This window comes from Vidua chalybeata, chromosome 18 (genome assembly GCF_026979565.1).
Source record: "Vidua chalybeata isolate OUT-0048 chromosome 18, bVidCha1 merged haplotype, whole genome shotgun sequence".
Lineage (NCBI taxonomy): Eukaryota > Metazoa > Chordata > Aves > Passeriformes > Viduidae > Vidua > Vidua chalybeata.
Window position 1 is genome coordinate 11,051,572 of NC_071547.1, and position 22,317 is coordinate 11,073,888.

The 22,317-nt window shown below is 46.7% G+C and overlaps 2 long non-coding RNA genes across 10 annotated transcripts in view; one reads left to right on the top strand and one right to left on the bottom strand.

Moving 5' to 3' along the window:
• LOC128797023 (uncharacterized) overlaps positions 1–22,317 on the bottom strand; it is a 225,993-nt gene that overhangs the window by 5,790 nt on the left and 197,886 nt on the right. For 4 of the 8 annotated variants that reach the window (XR_008433978.1, XR_008433976.1, XR_008433973.1 and 1 more), the window contains exons 5-7: positions 15,864–15,927; positions 15,141–15,219; positions 3,274–3,344 (exon numbers count right to left, since the gene is read on the bottom strand). This is a non-coding gene — a long non-coding RNA (uncharacterized LOC128797023). Of the gene's footprint in view, positions 1–3,273; positions 3,345–15,140; positions 15,223–15,863; positions 15,928–22,317 lie in introns of all 8 variants that reach the window. The other 4 variants (XR_008433975.1, XR_008433977.1, XR_008433972.1 and 1 more) reach the window with 3 other exon arrangements.
• Positions 16,490–21,677, top strand: LOC128797025 (uncharacterized). 2 transcript variants are annotated; one of them, XR_008433980.1, is made up of 3 exons: positions 16,490–16,644; positions 20,834–20,919; positions 21,369–21,677. It is a non-coding gene; the product is annotated as an uncharacterized LOC128797025 (long non-coding RNA). The 2 variants fall into 2 exon arrangements; XR_008433981.1 differs by lacking the exon at positions 16,490–16,644 and adding an exon at positions 17,212–17,244.

Here is a 22,317-nt window from a genome sequence, read left to right on the forward strand (position 1 = left end):
TATTTCTATACACTATTACTGCATTTCTTTTATCTGTCCGTGTGTCAGGATTTCTGAAAGTGCTTGTCATCACCTTGTTATCTCGAGGCCTGATCTCCATCCAGAGCTCTGGAGGTGCAGAGGCCCCTCACAGCCTCCCTGGGGACATTGGGAGCCAACAGCAGCCCTGGCCTCACCTCAGCCTTGCCAGGTCTGGCCACAGCATCAGGCACATTGTCAGAGCTATCACCAGCCTTATCTGCCTGCATTTCCTAAAGTCAAGACACGGAGAAAAAGGTAACATATCCCCAACTCAAGGCATTCCTGAGCTGAAGAATTCACGTGGCGCATCGAAGGAATGTGCCACAGATATAAAATCAGCCTTACAAGATCTCCAACAAGAAATGGGTCTGTCACCAAGGTGGTATTTCTACTAATTCTAGAAGAACTAAAAAAATATGCTCCTTTTCTTTCCCAGCTTTGTTAACATAATATTCCAGCGTAGATAGAATAAAGTCAAGAATTGTTTATGTAGCCCTATTTTGAGATGTGCGAAAGCAAGCAAATATCCCTTCTTTTCTGGCCCTGCCACCTATGCAAGGTGTGAGATATTCAAGCCTTGCTCTTGTTTGTTAGAAGAGGAAGATCAAGCTATGTCTCCCTTCACCCTCAAAAGAGCAAAGAATCCTGAAAACTCATGGCATTTTTACTGTTTCAGTCAAATACAACACAGATCTTCCTTTTACAAACTCTGTCATGGACTGAGTCCCCCCCTTCCTGCTCGATCAATCCTTGTGCAGAGACAGTAGGGCTGATTGAATTTGTGGTGATGCTTCACATTTCATGGAGTATTCCCCATCCCTCATCCACAAAGTGACAACAAGCCAGCACATCCCAAATCACGGGGCAAAAGATCTGCTGGAATTACTTTGCATTACAAAATATGGAAGAAATATTTCTAGTATCATTAAATTTCTCATTTGTCCAGTGCATTTGTCCAGATCATAAAATCACATCAGGGAAAACAACAACAACGAATCAACACAAAAATCCAATAGGAAAGGGGGAAGAAAAGGCTGGTAAAATTAACACTACCTAAAAATTAAGAGATGTCACATTTGACAGGTTCCTTTTCTTTCTCTTTGAAGGGGAGGTTGAGGCAAGGAAGGAAATACAGTGCAAAACAGATGGGGAAGGGAAATAAAAAACAAATCAAAGGAAAGGAAAAAATCACAGGGCCTATGGGATGATGACAGAAAAAAACCATACAAAGGGTGTTGTCCTCCCAGTTGCCAGAGACACGAAGGCACCTGGTACAACCTTCATCGATGAAGGCTCGGATCCGTGTCACCAGGAGACAGCTCCCGGGGTCTGAGCCCTGATTGATGACTTTCAGATAGCCAGCTGTGACATAATTCACTGGGCAGCAAGACTGAGGTCAATACACGTTTAAGTAAAAAGGTTTTTCGTAAGCTTGTGGGGTCAATCAGGAAAAGCTGTCGTTGTTGGAGGGGAGATGGGAGAACGGATGGGCTGGCAGGGGGAGAAGTGACCAAGCACTCAATTCCCGTTAAGTAACTGAGACCTTTTTATTGCTGACCAGCAGCAGTCCAGCAGCAAAGCACATCCTGGAGCATGGGAGCCAAAAGGATTTACCCCTTTGGAAACAAATACTGCACCAAGTCTCCTGGCCCTTCCTCCCCATTGCCCTGTAAGCAAACTCCTCCCAAATCCAGCCAGGACCCAGATTCACTGAGAGAATTGGGATTGTTCAGCCTGGAGAAGAGAAGGCTCTGAGGAGACCTTAGAGCCCCTTCCAGTGGCTAAAGGGGCTCCAGGAGAGATGGAGAGGGACTTGGGACAACAGATGGAGTGACCTCATCCCGTTCCATGGGCAGGGACACTTTCCACTATCCCAGTGTGCTCCAAGCCCCATCCAGTCTGGCCTTGGACACTGCCAGGGATCCAGGGGCAGCCACAGCTTCTCTGAGCACCCTGTGTACCTTCTGTACCTTTAGAGTACAGAAGTGACCTTTTTTTTCTATACTTTCAGGGTTCAATGCTGTGTGCAGGACTTTGGGATGTCAAGAGCTTCCTCCAAAACCCCTCTTGCTGCCTAATTCAGAGACGCTTCTGTTTCTGTTCCAGTAGCTGGGTCATTTCTGCAACAAATCAGTGTGGAAGCAGCACTATTATAAAACCATTTGGCATACTAAAGAAAAATATCATCCATTTCAGACCTAAGTTCTCCTGAGAAACAGGAATGGGTTGTCAGTTCAGCCTCTGCTTTGAATAACTGAAATGTAAAGTAGCATATGGGAGTTTATGAGCATTTGCTTTCAGCGTGGGACTCTGGAATCCAAGCCTTGTAAATCCAGGATTGGAGATCAGATACTGCTACCACCAGCTCTGGGCACTGCCTTTACAGGGCATTTAGGCCAGGCTTGAGAACCTCAGCTGCAAGGTGCACACAGGCTGCAAGCATTTTCCTCATTATTATTGCAGAGGCCGTAAGTGGCAGAGGCAGCTCATGTTTGCTCCCTGTTTCTAACTTGCGGGAAAGCTCGTTACTGGTGGGGCATCCTTGAAACAGCAACCAAGAGCATTAACTTTTAATATTTAATGTATTCTTCAGGCTCTGGGAGAGCAATGTGAGAAATATCCCGTAAAAATCTATTAGTGTTAATAAAATACCACCCAACAGGTTGTCCATTATCAGCAATTAAAGTTTTCAAAGCAGGTCAGATAACTCCCTGGAATGATTTGTGTGGCCTCTACATCCGTTCTTCTCCTTCTTCCATTTTTTTTTTCTTTAATAAACTTTCTCAACTCTTTTTCCCCCCCCTCCCTCCCACAGCCCAGCCTGAGTCCTAACCAGTGAATTATGGCACTAATGAGGTGTTTATACTCTCTGCCCATCAATCACAGATGTGTGTGAGTGAAAGCGCCAGCCGATAGTCGGGAAGTGCTGCAGCCTTTGCTGCAGCCAAAGGAATATTAGACTCCAGCTAGATAAATCCCCTGCTCTCTTCCTTTGTTGCTGTTAGCCCCAGGGCAGGAGCAAGCACACTCCATCTGATTTTCCACCCAGCACCTAAACGGGGACATCCTTGCAGCTCATGTGTGTAACCTCTGTCCTCTCATTTGTCTCACTTCAGCCCTTACCCACAGCAATGCATCCCTGGAATGTGATATCCCTAACAAGCGAAGGAGCAGCTAACACAGGGTGCCATCAAACAAGGCAGGAGCTGCCCCCAGCCCTCCTCTTTTGTGCTTTTCTCAGCTTTTCCTTACCTATGAGCCTGCAGAACACACATGGAGGCACCCTGAAGGACCAGCACCGAGACCATATACTTCTTTCATTTCTTAAAAGAAAACAAAAAAAAACCAAAATCAGACTTGGATTTTTAACACTGAGGCTTTGGCTTTCTTCCTGCTAATAAATTCATTTGAAAAGAAAATCAAAATGAAATCTAAATGAATAAACACCCATGTTTATGGAGACCTCAAAGAGCTTTACACCTACACAAACCCAGTCATTAAATGAGGTCTCTGTGGTCTCCATTTAGCATAAACTGGCAGACAGTGGGCCAAATTCAGGTGTAATGCTCACAAAGAACTCCTCAAGGTACATTTACTGCAGCCTCATGGTTCCTGGGGAAAAGACAAAAGCTCCTGGCTGGTGACCCCAGCAGCTTGATCAACAGTGGCAAATCTCCTGTAGGATCTTTAAGAAAGAGGGTTAGGAGCAAAGAGGAGCCATGGCTGGAGAGGCTAAGATCCTAAAAAAGCAGCTGCTTCTCTTCTAGTTTAAGAGCAGGATCCTTGGCAACTCAAGCACCCCCCTCACGGTGTCCAAAGCCTGCCTGAGGGTGGTGGTGGTTTCACCTGACCTCAGCACATACTGGGGTGGAGCAGGCAGCTTTTCCTCATCCTGTTGAACTATTAGTATGTAGGGCTTCTGTATTTTTTTTAAAGAAAATGATGTTTTTACTTGAATGTGGTTGATCTCTGCGGTGCTTTTTGGAGCAGCATCCCCCTTTACAAAAACAGTGAGCAGCCATCCCACCTTCCCACCATTCCCACCACATTTACATCTCATCTCCCTCTCGCAGGATCCTGTTCTATTTGCTCCTCTCTTCTGGTTTATGCTCTGCTCCTGTGAGCAAAGCTCTCTTTGTGTCCTGCTCCCACATGCTCAGGTGCCCACCAAAGGCAGCTCTGTCCTCTTGGGCTGCTCCCCCATCACCACACTGCCCTTGGGACAAGGGCAGCATCCTCTGGGACAGGGTCATGCCCAGGGCAGAGATTTCTGTACCCATCCATCATTTTCGTAAGGAAGTTACAGGTCTTTGTGCCAATTCCTATCTAATGAAAAAATCACATTCTCCTTAGTTACTTTTCAAGAAAGCCTTCCCAGTTATCCATGGACCCCCCCAGCCTGCTGGTAGAAAAACTTGATGGCATTTTCCAGTAGAAATAAAAGCCTTTTGTGAGCCCAACTATTGGGTCAGATCCTGATGGGAACCTGTCCCAGACTCTAGAGGGACAGACAGGCTCATTTCACCTTCTGGCAACACTGGTAAGTGACATCAAGAACATCACCCTGGGGCCACACTGCTTTTGGTGCTCCAGCAAATGCCTCTGGAGGTTGCTGGGCTGTCTTGACCTCCCACTTTGTCTGGAGAGAGATCTGGATTTCTTGGTAGGAGGAGGGATGGGAAGGGGAGAGAGGGAGACAAACAGGCACTGGGTTTGTGGTGAGCAGCGGGGAGGGAGGACTTGGCAGCTCTTTGGAGCAGAGCAGGAAGTCTTAATCCTTGGAGCTGGCTGAGTAACCTTGGTGGTGATCTCCCATCGTAGGCACCAGTGCTCTCATATGGGGGGAAACAGTGGGAGAGGAAGAAACAGAAGCTGAGAGGAGCTGGCACAAACAACCCCTGCAATGCAGGGATGGTGGGACAGGGGACAGGAGACTCACTGCCCTGAGCATCTCCTAGATTCCACTTCTGCTCTTAGGGGTTGTGTTTCTATTTATGCACCAAAACAAGTGGTTGGGCTTTCTCAAGAGCTTGGCACGCTGAGAAAATGTGGCTTTGAGTGTCCCAGGGGCTCCATGCAGATCACGGGGTAGGTGTGCTGTGCTGTCTCAGTCCTGAATCATCCCACTGGTGACATGGCCAGGATGTGCTACAGCTCTCTGACTCACACGCCCAGGATTCCTTCCTGTGGAAAGCAGAGCGTGGGAGGGGAGGACACAGAAGGGGTGCACAGCCACATCTCACAGCTGGGAAGGTCCTTGACACGAGAGTTGGGAAATGCTGAATATCCCACAGTTCAGCTAAAGCCCCAGGGAGCTGCTGGGTGAGAATTTCCCTAAGAATTCAAGTTCTTATAGATTTTATCCTGACATCCCGAGCAACTGCAGGACAGGGATTCCCCACTTCACCATGGCCATGAATGAGCTAGTCTGTGCATACACTTCATATGTTCTGTTGCTAGAACTGACAACTCAAAATATAGCTTGGCACTGAAATATTTTAGTTATCTCGTGTCCCCACTTCGTCCTGTGCGCAGATTAATACTTATTGTTAAATTTATACAAATACTTTAGCAGGGCTTAGCAAATAATTTCCTTCCATCACAGAAACTTCCCCCAAGGAGAAATAAAATAACCACTTAGCAACACAACAACTTCTACAGAAAAATATACAAGTGCTGATGATGCCCATGAATGTTCTGAGACCATCTGTGCAAGCAAATGAGAAAGATAGCCAAGAAGTTCCTCTCACTGTCCCCAGTACCCCTCTACCTTGCAGCAGGGTGAGCAGAGCAGGACGTGCCTCCACACACACCCCAGAGCCTGGGAACAAGGGGAAGAGTATGGGCAGCACATTGGTTTATGGGTAGGAATTCCATGTTTGGGACAATGCTTGGAGTCAGCTGAAAATCATTAAGTTTGGTCACTTGTGTGCTTTTGAAATCCATGTCCCAGGCAGGAGTGACTCATGCAGGGAACACACAAGGATCCAACACGCACAGGGACCCACACAACACAGCTGAGAGAGGTGTGAAACTAAGGCAAATTCCTCCTTAAGGACACCCTGAAATATGCCACACGTGGCAATGGCACTGTTACATCCCACATCATTTCTCCTTGCACCATAGCCAGGATGGCAAAATGCACCCTCCAAAGTCAACACAGGCTTTTTGGACAATGCCCAGAATCTGTGTGCTGGGCTGCCTCCAGCAAAGGAAGGCAGGCAGGACCACATCACAGCCAGAGGCTGGATTGCACAGGAGTGGATAAGCTTGGAGCCAGCCTGGGCAAGCTGGAGTGAAAGCATTGATCCACCCCTGCCAATACAGGTGCTGGAAGCCCCGCTGGATTTCCTCTGCCTGCTGGATTGGACTGTATAGGGAAATGAGAGCCAGAATGGGAGCAGGGAGAAGAGAATGAGGAGGAAATCACACCCCATAATTTTAAGCCTCTTAAAGGTAGGGATTCAGTCCAAACTAATTGTTTAAATTCACTTTCTATTCAATGAGAAAAAACGTCCTTGCCAGAATGGAATTTCTCTCAAATTAGGTGGGATATGAGTTCCTCATTACTGTTCTCCATTAACAAGAAGGGAAACCTAGACAATTAATTTAGTCTGGATACTGTGCTTAAGAAGACTAAAATTAGGTGAGATGAATCCTACCCTAAATGTTCTATCCAGGTGAGTGTGGCACATGTCTGACAAAGTCCAGCTTCACTCCCTCATGCCCTGACACAGCATCTGCTGTTTTCACCACCTCTTCTCCCATTGATCATCACCCAACCCCCGGAGAAATCCAGGCACCTCCTGCCACCAGGATGCCAGAAAGAGGCAAATTCTAACTGGCACCAAAAAAGGCATGAATTTGGGGAATACTTTGATGAGAGGTGATTGGCATCACACTTAGCTCAAACTTCTTGAGCCAGTCACATGGGGGGACAACCTCTCTGGAAACTGCCTATTTGTCCTGTTTCTAAGCTGCATTAATTAGGGGGCTTTGGATTTCTCCCAGAGCGCTGAGCTCCCTTCCAACTTCCTTCCATAATAGCCACAAGAGCTGGAGCCCATGAACTTTTTCTCTCCTTCACCTCCCTTTGCTCTCCACTCCCCCAGCACACAGAGCCCTGTGCTGAGCCGAGCTCAGCCATTCCAGGATGGAAAACGAAGGCAGCTGCCAACACACAGAGCTGCCATCAGTCCCCGAGTGCAAAGGAGGTGCAATCCACCTCCTCTGTGCCAGGTTACACCAACTCCACAATCCATGACATCCCTGGCCTCACTCAACAGCTCCAAGCAAACTGCACAGGCTTGAGCTGATACAATTAGTCTGCCTCAGCCCTGGAAAAGGAGAACCCATGAAAAGCTACACTGAATCCTGCCTCTTCCAAATCCTCACAGCTTCCTTCTTTCCTCCTTCCTTCATTTTTATTTCTGTAATTACTTCTCCCCTTTCTTTTTTTCCCCTTCTTTCCCCATTAACAGGGGAAAAAACCCAAGAGAGAAAACACAGGCAGCCAAAAGCTCATTAACATACTTGACCTTTCTGAAGAAAATTAATTCCAAATTCGCACATACCGGCTGTGTTGCTTGGTTTTGTCAAAACGGTGGCATCATTAGAGAGGAGACGAGATGGCTCAAGGGGACGGGGTGTCTGCCACCTCAATGGAACTTGCGCCGAGTTACTGAGTGCTGGCACAAATAAAGCAATGACATGGGCCATTCTGTCAGCTTTTCACATGAAATTAATCTTCGTTTCGTTGGCTGTGTAAATTTTTATCACCATGGAGTGGGGGGTGATGAATATACCAAAGCATCCTGACAGCTATGGCCTGAAAACTCGAGATTGTCTCAGCATCTTAACCGCAGTGGTGCTGGAACAATCCCCATTCCCCGGCGCCGGCTCCGTGCGTGCGCGCGCGCGTGTGCGTGCGCTCCTGTCGGGATGTGTGAGCCATTCCCTGACACTCTCTCTCCACTCCAGTGTGCTGTGGCCTGGGAAATGCTTGAGGTTTGGATTTCCTGGCTTGAGGGCAATGGCAAACAAATTACTGCTTCTCTCTCACTCTCCGAGTCCCAGTCCAAAAGGCAGTTTGGGTCCCGGCATGCTTTGCCGGGGCTGGCAGGGTTTCCTAACTGATGAGCAACAAGAGCAGCTCTGCCTTCTCCCGTGGCTCTGGAGCTTGATGTTGCTGCTGTTTTTAAGGTGTATGTCATGTTGCAGTCCAGGTAGGGACATGACATTGTTTGCAGCCAGCAGGGATGTGAGAATAACACACACCTCTGCAGTGCCTCACACACCTTTCTGCCCCAGACAGCTCCAACGTGAACACAAGCATTCACCAACAGCTGCACGCACACAGACGTGTGAGCAGCCTTAGCTCTCCCAGATTTTCCCCCTGCCAACAGCAGCATAACCCATCCTCACCCTACACCAGGATCCACAGCACAAACAGCAACCCGGGAACCTGCAGACGTCCCCGGGGCCACAGTTTATTCTGTGCTCTGTATCTGAGACAGATGAGAGGCTTGCAATTTAAGTTCCTATAGAGCAGCAACACAAATTTCCTATGGATGCTTGTCTCCAAAGCAGTCTGGCTTCTGCTGGCCAGACCCAAACCCACAGGGGCTGGCTGAGAAAAGTGACCAGGCCTCTGGCCATTATCACTCATGTGGCACTTGCTAGTCAAGGGCATTGACTGCTCTTTTCAGAGCAGCAGAGAGCTCAGCCAAACCCAGTCACCCCCCTGCACTCAAACTGTCACTCAGAGGCAACGTGCTCAGTGGGAATTGTGTTGTTTACACTTTTGGCCTCAGCAGGAAAATCTGGATTTGCCCCCTGAAAGTAAAGCATGCATCACTCTCCAGATTAGAGTGCTCATTCCAACATGCTCTTGTGTGACTGTTTGGACAAATTACACAATGCCAGAGGTATATCCTGACACAGATGTACACAGCCTGCAACCCTAGCCATCAACATGGACAGTGTTTTCAGCCTGGAAAACAGAAGACTCTGGGAAGACCTTCTAGCCCCTTCCAGTACCAAATGGGCCACCAAGGGAGCTGGAGAGGGACTTGGGACAATCGATGGAGCAATAGCACAAGGGGGATTGGCTTTCCACTGCCAGAGGGCAGGGTTAGATGGGATATTGGAAAGGAATTGTTCCCTGTGAGGGTGGGGAGGCCCTGGCATAGAGAAGCTGTGACTGCCCCTGGATCCCTGGAAGTGTCCAAAGCCAGGCTGCATGGGGCTTGGAGGAACCTGGGATAGTGGATGGTGTCCCTGCCCATAAAGTTGGAACAAATGAGCTTTAAGGTCCCTTCCAGTCAAAATCATTCCACAATTCTGAAAAAATATACTCTTTCCCTTTGGCTCATGGCTTTCAAGGTAACAGGTAGTCAGGAGTCTCTACAGAGCCTGAAGTTCTTCCCCAAATTAAGTACTGCAAGATCTTAAACCTGTGATTTAGGCAGTTATGGATGTGACCAGTGTAGACACTGGCCACTGGAAGAGGAGGAAATTTCAAATGGTGGAATCCCTCCAAATAAAGGAAAGGTAAAATGTTCAGTGGATCTTCAAGGCCAAAAAAAGGAGCAAAGATGAAACACATGTAGGAAGTCTGGTAGTTCATCTGATCCATCCTGTTCTCCCAAAGCTGGATAAACTACTGTGATCTCCTGAAGAGAGTCATGGAACTGCTTGAGATCTCAGATCCATTAAATCTGAGCCCAGACTGGTAAGAAGCAAAGCCCAGTGTCTAACTTTCTTATTTACTCATTTTTTATCAGTCCAGTTCCAGCCAAGAGCACCTGACAGGCACCTGGCAGCAAGGAATGCTCACAGCAAACTCACCTGTACCAGCAGGTCAAGGGACACAATTATCCCTCCATGAGTCATTAGACCCCAGCTGGTCCATACCGAGGTGTGAGCTCACAAGTACAAGGAAAATGCTGATAAACCTGAACAACTCCAAGAGGGAGGCACCAAGAGGATGGTGAGGGGCCTGGAGCACAGACCATGGAGATACCCTCAGGGAAGGGAGTTTGTCCACCCTGTTCAAGTTTTAGGGACAGCTACAGCAGCCTTCTTGATACCATGGCAGGTATAGGGAAACACACCCAGGTTCTTTGCTCAGGTGTTGTGGCAGGGGAATGAAAGACAAATTAAAGGTCAAAAGAGAGGATAAGCATTGAAAAAGTGAAGGTTCTCTCTGAACATAAGAAAAAAACCCAGGCTATCACATCTCTGCCTCAGGAGGTTTTAAACATCTGACTGGACACAGCCATGAGGAACCTTTTCTGAATTCAGGGCAAGCCTGTCTGGGACAGTGGTTGGATTAATATCAGAACGAGGACAAACCCAACGCAGGGAAATTATGATCTCTGTCTCCAGATCAGAAGGCTTTGGAATGCTGAACACTTGCTTTATTAAAACTATACTGTATTACATTAATATACTATTTAAAGAGATACTATACTATTCTACATACTTACTTTCTAACTTACTATACCTAACAAACTCTTGACTCTCTGCTGAGTCCGAGACACAGCTGGATCCGATTGGTCATTGAACCCAAACAACCTTCACTAGAATCCAATCAAGTAATCACCTCTAGGTAAACAATCTCCAAACCACATTCCACATGGGGAAAACATAGGAGCAGAGATAAAGATTGTTTTCTTTTCTTCTCTCTGTGCTTCTCCAACAAAAATCCTGAGAGGGAGAGAATGTGAATGCCACAGACTAACACTGCAGAGGTCACTTCAGGCTCAATTTACTCAAATCTCCCAGCGACTTCTGCAACACCTTGGCAGGGTGTGTTCCTGTGTCCAGGGGAGAAAGCCCAGGTCCCCTGGGACACTGCTGCAGCCGTGTGCCAGAGCAGGTTGGCGTCTGCAGAGCAATGTTCATGTGCACCCAGAAAATTCCTGCCTCTACCTTTGTGCAGGAGGACAACAAAGGGAAGGTATTTGTGCATCTGTGAGTGTTTGTACCCACACATCAGCGAAATGCTGCAAGAGGGAATGTGTGCCTGTGCACACATGGGATTCAGGAGCAGCAGGGTCTGTTTCCAGCTGCATGGAGTCTGCAGAAGAGATCCCAGGGGAAAGCTGCACCTTCTCCCTCTTGCCAGCCCTTTGTGGCTTGTTGAAGTAATGTAGTTTCTGAGGGGGGAAGTCTTATATCTTGAGACAAACCACATACCTCCAGGGCGTGCATCCAGCCTGGAAGAGAGTGGAAGTGAGACAAGAGAGCAGTCCAAGTCTCTCTGAGGTGTCATTGTGCGCACACGGAATGCAATGACTCGGCCCCATCGGAAGCGATGGGGTGAGAAGAGAGAGCGAGCTTCCTTGAGAGGGCTTCAGAAATAGAAATAGGACAATCCAAACACGCTTCCACTTGAAGTCATTCCCCATGTACATTCCCAAAGCATCAGGGATCCTCTAATGTGATTGTAGTTGGAAAAGGTGTTCAAACCCATGCATACAGAGGAATGGGAGGCACAGTAGTGAAGTGTGGTGTCAGAATGCACATGTAAAATAACATTTGGCATCAAGTGCTCTTAGCCTAAATATTCACCAAAAGAGGTTCTGGTTAACCTCTTTGCTTTAATAACCCTCTTGCCAATCTGGGTAGGAGCAGAGAAGCAGCACTCCCAAATTCCACAGAGATGAATCACTGGGTAACCTGGGGGAACCTGGTCATGCTGGAGTGAAGGGGAATTGAAACAGATTGTCAAGGAGCAGCAAGGCACACAGTGGGAGGAGGGATGGAAGTGTGTCCTGACTGCAGCCTGCAACCTGAGAGGGAAAAAATCCCATCCAAAACCTTCAGTTCCAGACACTGTTTGTCAGAGGAATTTGAATTTCAGCTCTGCCTTGACTGAGGCTGCTCCCAAGTGAGGAGCTTTGCCAGGTGCTCTGGGGGCCCCGGCTGAAGTTCACCTGCTGGAGCTCTGGGAGCTGCACACCCAGACCATTCTATCCCACAGGATCGGTGAGGAGGAATTCGTAAGCAGGTGATCAGAATAAATGATTTACCAGGGCACTAAAAGATCAAGGCAGTTGTTTCTAAAAGATCTCAGAGCATCTAAAGCCTAAAGTGTTACAGTGCTTTCAGATCTGCCCCCAGGCTGTCAGCCTGGCTCCAGCTTCTTGGAATAAGTAATTGCCCCACTCCCCATTAGCCAAAAAGTAGAAAACTATTCCAAAAGCTCCTTGCACACTCCCCCAAGGACACAGGCATGTGATAAGTATCTGCTTCTCCAGAATACAGAGCCATAAGAAGTATAAAGTTTCTAATTCATATTTTAAATGAAATTCCCTTTTGTGGTTCCAGTAGTATGAAAAGAATAAGAAAAAGAAAGGCTTTGAAAAATGCCTTCTCAGTATCAACTCCAAGTGTCACTCCAGGTTTCACTGCAATTCAGTAGAAGGTCATAAATCCCAGACCATGGAGGAGCAGCTGAGAGAGCTGGGAAAGGGGCTCAGCCTAGAGAAAAGGAGGCTCAGGAGGGACCTTCTGGCTCTGCACAACTCCCTGGAAGGAGGGGACAGCCCGGGGGAGTCAGGCTCTGCTCCCAGGGGACAGGGACAGGAGGAGAGGGAATGGCCTCGAGTTGTTCCAGAGGAGGTTCGGGTTGGATATTGAGAAAAATTTCTTCCTTGAAAGAGTGGTCAGAGACTGAGCAGTCTGATCAGGGCTGTGGAGGAATCACCATCCATGGAAGTGTCCAAAACACACATGGATGTGGCACCTGGGGACATGGGTTAGTGGTAGGCCTGCAGTGGCTGGACATGATGATCTCAGTGGGCTTTTCCAGCCTGGATGATTCTATGATTCAACCCATGGCTGTTTCTTTGGTAGTGCAGCTGTAACACCAAAACCCTCCTGTTTCCCCTACAGAAGGTGAACCTTTGGGCTGTGGGAGTGTAACCATGGCCATGCCACCACATCAACAGCTGTGTGGGTTGACTCTCCTTCAACCACTGTGAACACTTTCCAACACTGCAAGCCCCACCAAGCTGGAAATGGGATGCTCCTGAGAATGTTGTGAGCAAAGGGGAACAAACTCGGCACGTCAGGATTTGGAATGCCACTTCTAAAATTGAAGCCATTTACGGTCAGGGTGGAAATGGCTGATTCTGATCACAGAAAGGTTGGATCTCACTCATAAATCCATGTGGGCAGTCACTAGAGGGGGCCAAAAAACCACCTCAGATCAACAGGGGCTGGAAAACCAATGCTGAGGCCAAGGACTTGACTTTTACTCTCTGAGTAGTCCAGTTAGAGGAGTAAGACAGGCCCCAGAGCCTCTGCTTACAACGGGTGCCATTTACTCCGAGTGTAGTTCCACTGAAATGAATGGACTTCTTCAAGAGGAAGAGTTACCAGTCCCGTGAGTAAATGTGACACAATTTGGTCTTTTAATAGCACTACCCTTTTGATGACCTTCCACAACCATAAAATTAAGCCTAGAAAGACCTCAAGGGCAATATCAAACTGAATTTGTCAAAATGTGTCAGAAAGAACACAGTGTGTAGCCAACCTAAGTTGAAAATGTTTCCATACAGGAGAAAGTTGGAGGTCATGGAGGAAACACAAGGATGACAGAAGGCATTTGAAGCCCATGGTTATGTGGGCTTTATACCATGCAGGCTTCTCGTTGCTCCCTCAGCCTCCAAGAAATGTCTTGGGTTTGTTTCAGGAGCACTGAAAAGCTCCAGCCTGGCACAGGATCTTGGCACACCCAGAGCATGCAGGTCAAAGCACACAAAGGTGGGGGAGTTAACAAGTGCCCCAGTGAAGAGTGGCCATGCCAGGAAAAGGGATGAGCTTTCAGAAAGCCACATTAGTGCTGATGGGAAGTGGCCACGAAGACGCACTGCAGGATCCTGCCAGTATCCAATTACAGAGAGAGCATCTCCCTGTTAACTCTGCTGGGCACCACCTCAGCAGCCCTGGCAGCGCCTCCTCCTGCCCCTGCTCAGGGGATCAGCACTCAACTCCTGCTTTGGGATTCCTGAGTGCACAGCCACGGGCTCTGCTGAAGGAGCACGACCCTTGAAATCAGCTCTCTTGGCGAGATGATGCCAAACCAGCAATTTCCTCAGATAATTTTCTTTTCTGACCAATAGCATAAACTTTAAAGCAAACAGGATCATACAATAGAAGAGAATCACAGAATCTCGTGTGTGGGAAGGGATCACCCAGGGATCATCACAGGGATCACCCAGTCCAACCCTTGGCCCTGCACAGATACCCCAAAATCCCACCTGTGCCAAGGGTGTTGTCCAAATGCTCCTGGAGTTCTGGCACTGTGGGGCTGTACCTGGTGACCCCCAGCCCTTGACTGATCACACAGAGATGTCACCAAGCTCACTGCAGGGAAGCAGTGACTGTCTGGCTACATTCAAGTCCATGAGGGCTTTTGCCATCAACTTTTTTCACCCTTTTGTCCAGGGATTTCCCTAGAGAACTTCTAAGGGCCTTCTGAAAGGTGACCAATAAAATCAAGTCTCCTACAAGGAAACACAAGTTTCCTGATGGAGACTCCACAGACAATATTTAGTAATCCACATGGTGGAAAACTGCTCTCTATTTACTGAGAGCTCTGAAATTGCTTCTGTAAAGGCTTGTCTTGTGCTAGGCAGGAAAAGGCTCCGTGCTCTCCTGCTGGGCAGCTCTTGGGTCCAGCCCTTCCTTTGCATCTTACCCTCACTGCAAGGCTGTGCCATAAAAAAGTCTGATCTGGTATGAAAAGCTGTCAGTGATGAGAAAGGTAAGATTTGCTTTTCAATTCTTTTCTCCTCAACTGTCATTAAAAATGATTCACGATAAAGCCAAAGTCTACACAACTACATGATTAGAACTGAGACCTACCATAAATTAAAAGGCTTTTCTTTCTGTTCTTCCCTGGCTGGGCTGTATCAGGTTACCAGAACAGAATAAATGCAGGAATCCACCAGCCCAGCCTGGTGACCAAAACTCAACTGCTACTAAAGCTAAGTGATATCTCAAGAAACACATGTTGGTTCCGTGGCTTAAAACAATGAATCCTTGTAGAAAATCATAAAGTTTGAGGTAAAAAAAAAAAAGAAAAGAAAAAAAAAAGAAGTTACCTTGTAAAATGACATTTCCCATAATAAGCAGACTGTCAGGGCACTATACCACGTGCTGGGGTACTTCTCTAGGGCTGCTCTGCTGAGGAAATGAGAAAAAAGAGCTGAGCACTGCGAGCATTCCCAAGGTGTTGAAAGAGGATGGACAGAGAAGGCTTTTACTTGTTCTTTTCCCATAGAGAAAAATGAATGAATTAAGAAAGTGGGGAGGAATAAAGGAGAAAGGAGAGGAGAGAAATTTAAGTGTCTTGCCTTTTTCTTAAAATCAAAAAACAGAGAAGTTTGAGTTAAAGCTTTGATTTAACTTTTTTGAGAAAGAAAAAAGAGAAAAAAAGAAAGAAATCCAAAAAATCTGGGGCTTGAATGGAAACTTAAGATATGGAAAGCAAAACCATCTCATAAATATCCCTTCAGTAAGAAACAATAAATAATAATTATGTTATAATAATGTTCTATTATGATACTACATCCCAGCCTTATGTTTATTCCAATGCCAACTGCATATCCACAACCATCAGGCATTAAAGATGTTGGCAAATGTATTTTGCCAAAAAAGAAGGAACTTTATGTACTATCAAGGAACATTATGCCCCACCACCACTAAAACTCAGGATCTTACCAGGCCTTTTAAGGCAAGAGACACAAGGTCACAAGGCAAAAAGAATTAAGACAGCACAGATAAGTCTCATCTTTCTGTTGTCTACACTGAAACTGAACACACACCTTAATTGTAGGAAGTTCTGAACCATTTGGCTCAAGTGTCCTCAGTCCTTTTCTTCTAACTGAACTGGAGAAGGGAAAAAAAAAAAACCAAAAGAGCTGAACAAAATAAAACTACACAGGAAAGATAGTTTTGCTTTCCATGTCTACAGAGTAGTTGGGAGTTTTTCATAAAAAATCTCTCTGCATGAAATCTATGCCACAAGTCTGCCAAGGCTGGTGAGATCCACATCCCAGTTTTCCAGAGACGACATGTGATATCCAGTAGCAGTTAATGGATTTTCCCCCCGAGGCTGTGTCTGGACTTGTCCCCCAGGTTTCCCTCTCGAGGCTGGTGCTCACTCCTGTCCTCTGGGTGCTCAGTGTTGCTGGTTCCCTCTGCATCAGCCTCCCTGGTGGAATAGCCATTGCCATAGAAACCACTACAGTAACATCACAATTTCCACCAAGATGCTTCAGCAATTTACTCTGGTGATTAAACTGCAGCCATTTATTGCACAGAATAAATAACAGGGCAATGGTGAATAATGGGGCTACGATTCCATCGATGGGTCCCGGTGACATCATAAACCACAAGAACCAAGCTCGAGTCATCACAGCTCCCGAGATGGAATTATAAGCTCCATCATTCAAATTGAGCTCTTTAAAGACATTTGATCTAACTTATGGAGCCAAGAAAACGAAAGGAAGAGAGGCAGAGACAGACCGTGAGGCTCTCAGGCCAACCACGGACTGTCCTGGCCAAGAGTGGGACAGACAGACTGCCAGGCAGCAGCACAGCCAGGTACACACTGAGAGTGGGACAGACAGACTGCCAGGCAGCAGCACAGCCAGGTACACACTGAGAGTGGGACAGACAGACTGCCAGGCAGCAGCACAGCCAGGTACACACTGAGAGGGGGACAGACAGACTGCCAGGCAGCAGCACAGCCAGGTACACACTGAGAGGGGGACAGACAGACTGCCAGGCAGCAGCACAGCCAGGTACACACTGAGAACGGGACAGACAGACTGCCAGGCAGCAGCACAGCCAGGTACACACTGAGAGTGGGACAGACAGACTGCCAGGCAGCAGCACAGCCAGGTACACACTGAGAACGGGACAGACAGACTGCCAGGCAGCAGCACAGCCAGGTACACACTGAGAGTGGGACAGACAGACTGCCAGGCAGCAGCACAGCCAGGTACACACTGAGAACGGGACAGACAGACTGCCAGGCAGCAGCACAGCCAGGTACACACTGAGAACGGGACAGACAGACTGCCAGGCAGCAGCACAGCCAGGTACACACTGAGAGTGGGACAGACAGACTGCCAGGCAGCAGCACAGCCAGGTACACACTGAGAACGGGACAGACAGACTGCCAGGCAGCAGCACAGCCAGGTACACACTGAGAACGGGACAGACAGACTGCCAGGCAGCAGCACAGCCAGGAGCTGTCTGGCTCTGGGATGGTGTTCAGCATCGATGCTGCCCGTGGGATCTCAGCCAGCCGGGCTCAGAACCTCCTGCCAGGAGCGGCTGTGTTCCCAACAAGGAGCCCTGGCAGCACTGCCACTGCAAACCGGGCAGGGAAGACTAAACAGGCATGAAGAACAGGCTTCATTTTCCCTGCTAGCTCCTTTTTGTTCTCGTGGAGTGTGATCACTTCTCTCCTGAGCTCTGAGCAGGCTCAGGTTTAGGAGCAGTCTCTCCTCCAAGCACTGAAGCAGCACAGTGGCTCTGCATCCCAATGGGATCAACCGAGTTTTTTTTTAGTGCAGACCAAGATAATTTGCTGGCCAAGACTTTTCTCTAGGAGCAGGTCCTGAGCAAGCTGTGAAGTGCTGACATAGATTGGAAGGAGCTGAGGCTCATAGCTTCAAGCCCACTGTGCTGGGACAGCCCACACCTGCAGTAAGGGCCGTGGAGCTTGAATAACATTGATTGCTTTGGACATTGTGGCCCATTAGATGTCATTTAAAATACTGAAGTATCAAGAACAGAAAGATCTATAAGATTAGTGATAGCAGATGGAACTTCTCACTCATAAAAGTTGTTTGTTTGATTCCAGTGCTTACTTAAAGTTGCATTTAGCAACTAGCAAATGTGAGGCTTTTTTTAATCCTGTTCTTCTGAGAGCTTCACGCAGCCAGCTCTTTGTTTCTTGATGCATTTGATAACATAGAAGATGCAAACAAGTCATTCCAGGCTCATTTTCTTCCTTGAGCTCATCAGATTGCAAAAAATAATTCCCAGGTAGGAAATTGCAATAGAAATCCCAAACCAGTATTAGACTGGGATGACCCAAACAGGGAGCTCTGCCCAGCTAGAGCTCCCTCTCATCTCCATTTCTCAAAAAGAACTTCAGGATCAAGTCAGACTCACTCTTCCTCTAGTGATTTCTCTTTCAATATATAGTCTTAATGGTAGCATTTTAGAAATCACTCATCACTGCCCTAAAATGTGATGCTATTTGAGGTCAGTGTTGTATTTTCCATTGGGGACAGTTTGACCAATGTTGAGTACTCTAAAATTTCCAGCCCTACACACATATATGGAGAGAGAGGAAGACAGACTGTAGGATGATACATGTATCTTAATGTACCATACTAGACAGAGACAAAACCCACATTTTTAATAGCTTTCTCTATTGATTTCAGAACTATTTATCATGTAACTGCAATAACACACATTTGCAGACTTTAAAAACTCAAGCGCTGCTCCAAGAACGCTGGGCTCGACTCCAACCTCACTGTAAAAGGGTAACATCTCCAAAGAAGATAATTACCCCCACGTCCATGGGATTGGAAATGGGAAATTTTACCTCACTGTGCTTCATTTTTAACCTTTTTTCAGGCAGGAAGGCATGTGCAGATGCAGTTTAGAACTGTTCATGCCTTTTGCAAGTTGGTCAGAAAAGCATTTTGGAGCTGTTTGTGCTCATCTCAAATCTGAATTTCCTCCTCCTCCTGTACTGAACCTTCTCTATCGCTGCCACACATGCTCACTCCTTTCAGGGTTTGTCTCTCCTGCTCACCCTTCACCCTGTATTTTGTATTGTTACAAAAGGGACGATTCAGCTCAGATGAACTGAAGAATATCATGAGCAAACTCCCATTTTGCTGCAGAACCCACCTGAGGGTGGTAGAACTCCTCTCTGTCACTCTCTCCAGTAGCAGAAATGTCACACTCAGGTGCTCAAGCTGATCTGGAACACAAGCTGCTGGCTCTTATTCCCTGTAAGTTTATTTTCCAAAAGATAGGCCCTTTACTGATATTGCCTCAGAGAATAGACAGGGGTACATAAAAAAGTGCACAGCAGCAGGATGATGAACTGCTATGGTTAATTAGTAATTTACTAATTGCATATTCTAGCAACCAACCAGGATCTACACTCTACCAAAGTAAACTATTACATACAGAAAAAAGAGAAAAGTGTAAAGAGAATGAATGGAGCAAAGTATTCCAGACTCCAAGATCCCTGAATTGGGCAAGATCCTACAAACACCATGAAAAGGGTAACTTTCCTAATGCTATAAATGAGAGAGTGATAATGACAAGATTTCCAGCAGGCATTTCCTCTTTATGTAAGGAAAAAATGGCCACATATATGAGGTGAGACTGTTTTCTTCTGCCATCACAGAGCACAGGCTCTGGGGCCACTTCTAAAGGGATCAAACTGATAGCAGAAAACAAAGCAAAAAAGCAGAACCACAACCCTGGAGTTCAGGACAGCAGTCTTTGGCCTTTTCAAGGATCTGAGGAATTGCATGGGACACAGAGCTGGAGAAAACAAAGGCCCAGAAATGCTGGTGGATTTACACCCTTTTGAAAGCACTGTGTGTTCTATTGCTGGGGCGCCTCCACAGAGAAGGATGCAGGATTTGGGAGATGTGAATCACCTTTCCCTGAGTTCACACAGAAACAGACAAAAACCAAGAAAGACTCTGATTAGACACTCCCAAGGTAGTCCCATCTCCTGGTGTGTGCATGTTGTGTTTGTGGAATGCCAAGGGAAGCTGGAGGAACTAAAACAATAAAAGCCCTTTAAAACACAGGGTCCATTGTCTCCCCTGGCCAAATTTGCTTTAATCAGGCACTGGCTCCGTTTCACCTCTCGAACATGAGCTCCCAGATCTGCAAGGCACACTGAACCAGTGAGTAGGCACAGAAGGAGGGGAAATAACCAAAGCTAAACTTCACCTGGCCTGAGATTACTCTTTCCCTTTAGTCTCTTTGCCCAGGTGATGAAATGCTCCCACCCAGCCAGAAGCAAAAGAACAGAAGTAGAAAAATCAAATGCTACTGGGAGGAAAAGGGAGCAATATAAACTGCCTGTTGTTTGTGCATGCTCCCCCCCCTTAACCCCCCCACCTTCTTTAATTTCAATTTGCAAAGACAGTGAAATGGAAAATGTGCCTCTAATTATTACCCCTCTGTTCTTCCTAAAAGCCTCTCTCTGAACTTTTAAGTCTCCTCAAGTTTCAGGTCCTCTTTTTCTCCCTCTCTCTTTCTCTCTTTCTCTCTCCCCCTTTTTTATTTAAACTAATCTAAAAAAGCTATAAAAAACCTCTGACACTATAAATTCCCTTGTAAACCCTGGTTTTATAGGTTTAATTGCCTCATTTTACTGCCTTGCATGCTTTGTTCCTTCAGTATTTTAGAGAGCTGCCCCAGTATTTAGTACAAGCAGGCAACTTGGGGAAAGAGAGACCAGCTCGGAGCCCCGGACTAGAATTTGGCTGTGGTCAGAGCTCTGGCATGGTCAGCACCCTACAGAGACTGAGTCTGGAATTGGCTCCACTCAGGCTGTCGTGTGTGGGACGCTGACCCAGACAAAAACAGAGAAAAAACTCAGCACTGGGGAGTTCAAGTCCCCCTTGATGGGATAAAATCAGGCTCACAGGCCTGGAGGGAATGAGAAAACCCACACAAAGAATCTCTCACAGGGGAAGGAGTGCTGGGGAGGATTCTTCTTTTTCTGTTACAGGAATAGAGTCTTCCCTGAGCATCAGCAAAGCACAGTGCAAGAATCCCAAAGATTCCCAAGCAAGCAGCAAGGGCTCTCTGTGGTAGGTGTGTACAAACATAGAAAAACAAGTGAGTCCAGGGAGCTCCCCATACAAATAATTATCCTCTTCAAATAAAGGCAGGGGGCTGAGTGTGAAAATCCTACCAAGATTCTTCCTGGATCCTTCATAATCTCTCAGTCACCCTTTTGATCCTAAAGCCTAAATGCCCAAGGAATCAGCAAAACCCACTTTTGCTTCAGACACACACATTTCCTAATTATGCCACTATCTGCTGAAAGGCTTCCACAGATCTTAACCAGACACTGTGGCTGTGCCTCACCCTGAGGGGTGCAAGAGGAGAAAAGACACACAGGGACTTCATATGGGGAGCTAAAAGGAACCTCTGTTTTTATTTCAGGGTTAGAACTGCCCAATGGACTTGGGAAAATGGCCCACAGTCATAGGGCAAGATTTTTTCTCATTAAAGAACATACACAATGTGTTTCTGTGCAGGTATTGCCTCCACAGCCATCCTCACCAATGGCATGGAAGTTTCACTCTCTGTCTTGAGCCTTGGATCCAAGACCCTGATGTCCAGCAAAATGGAACAGCACAGGCTCTGCAGACCTTTCACCAAAAGGCTGGGATGCTTTTATCCTCACTGTTTCCAGAATCCATTTTCTGGCTCCCAGAGAAGATGAAATGACACCCTTGGTTCCATCTGAGTCCAGAGATTTTTTTGCCTGTCACATCCAGATGATGTGTTAGGAAGAAGAGACTCTGCAGGATTTATTCCTGAACTCCTTCTTTTACCAGTTCTAATTCAAGCATGGGAAATAAAAAATACTAGAAAGAAGGGGGAAATCAGTGAAAGCCTAAAAGCTTTCAAACTGTTTGGTTTTGGCTTAACCGAGGAAATGATAAAGGCATCCAAATGTGGGTTTTGTTGGCAAATTAAGGGTTTTATTTTTTACTCTGTTTTCCTAAAGAGGCAAGGCTCCCAAATCCTGATGTGTGTGCAGCTTGCACTACATTCTGGTTTATGGCAACTTCAGAAAATGTTGAGCATTCTTCACCAAATATGTCAGAGAGAAAGAAGTCTCAAGATTATTAAGTGTCTGCAAGTTTCATAAATACAAGTCAGCCAGTAAGGGAGCAAGATACAAATTTGTTTCCCCATCCTTAATCTAAACCATACATTAGATTTCTTTCTGCTGTTCACCAAGTTGCCATTCTCTGAAATGCTTCCCCCAGCTCAGGGAAAGGGACATACACTTTATGTGAAGAACTGAATCTGCTTTTTGTACTAACCAAGGTAAAAGAGTAACAACCTCTTTATTTTTCCAGACCACTTATGATTTTATAGACGTGTATTGTATCTCTCCTCAGCTACCTCACAGATCCCTGCTCTGTTTAACTGCCCTCCATAAACATGATGGTTTTCCCTCTTTTGCTTCTGCAT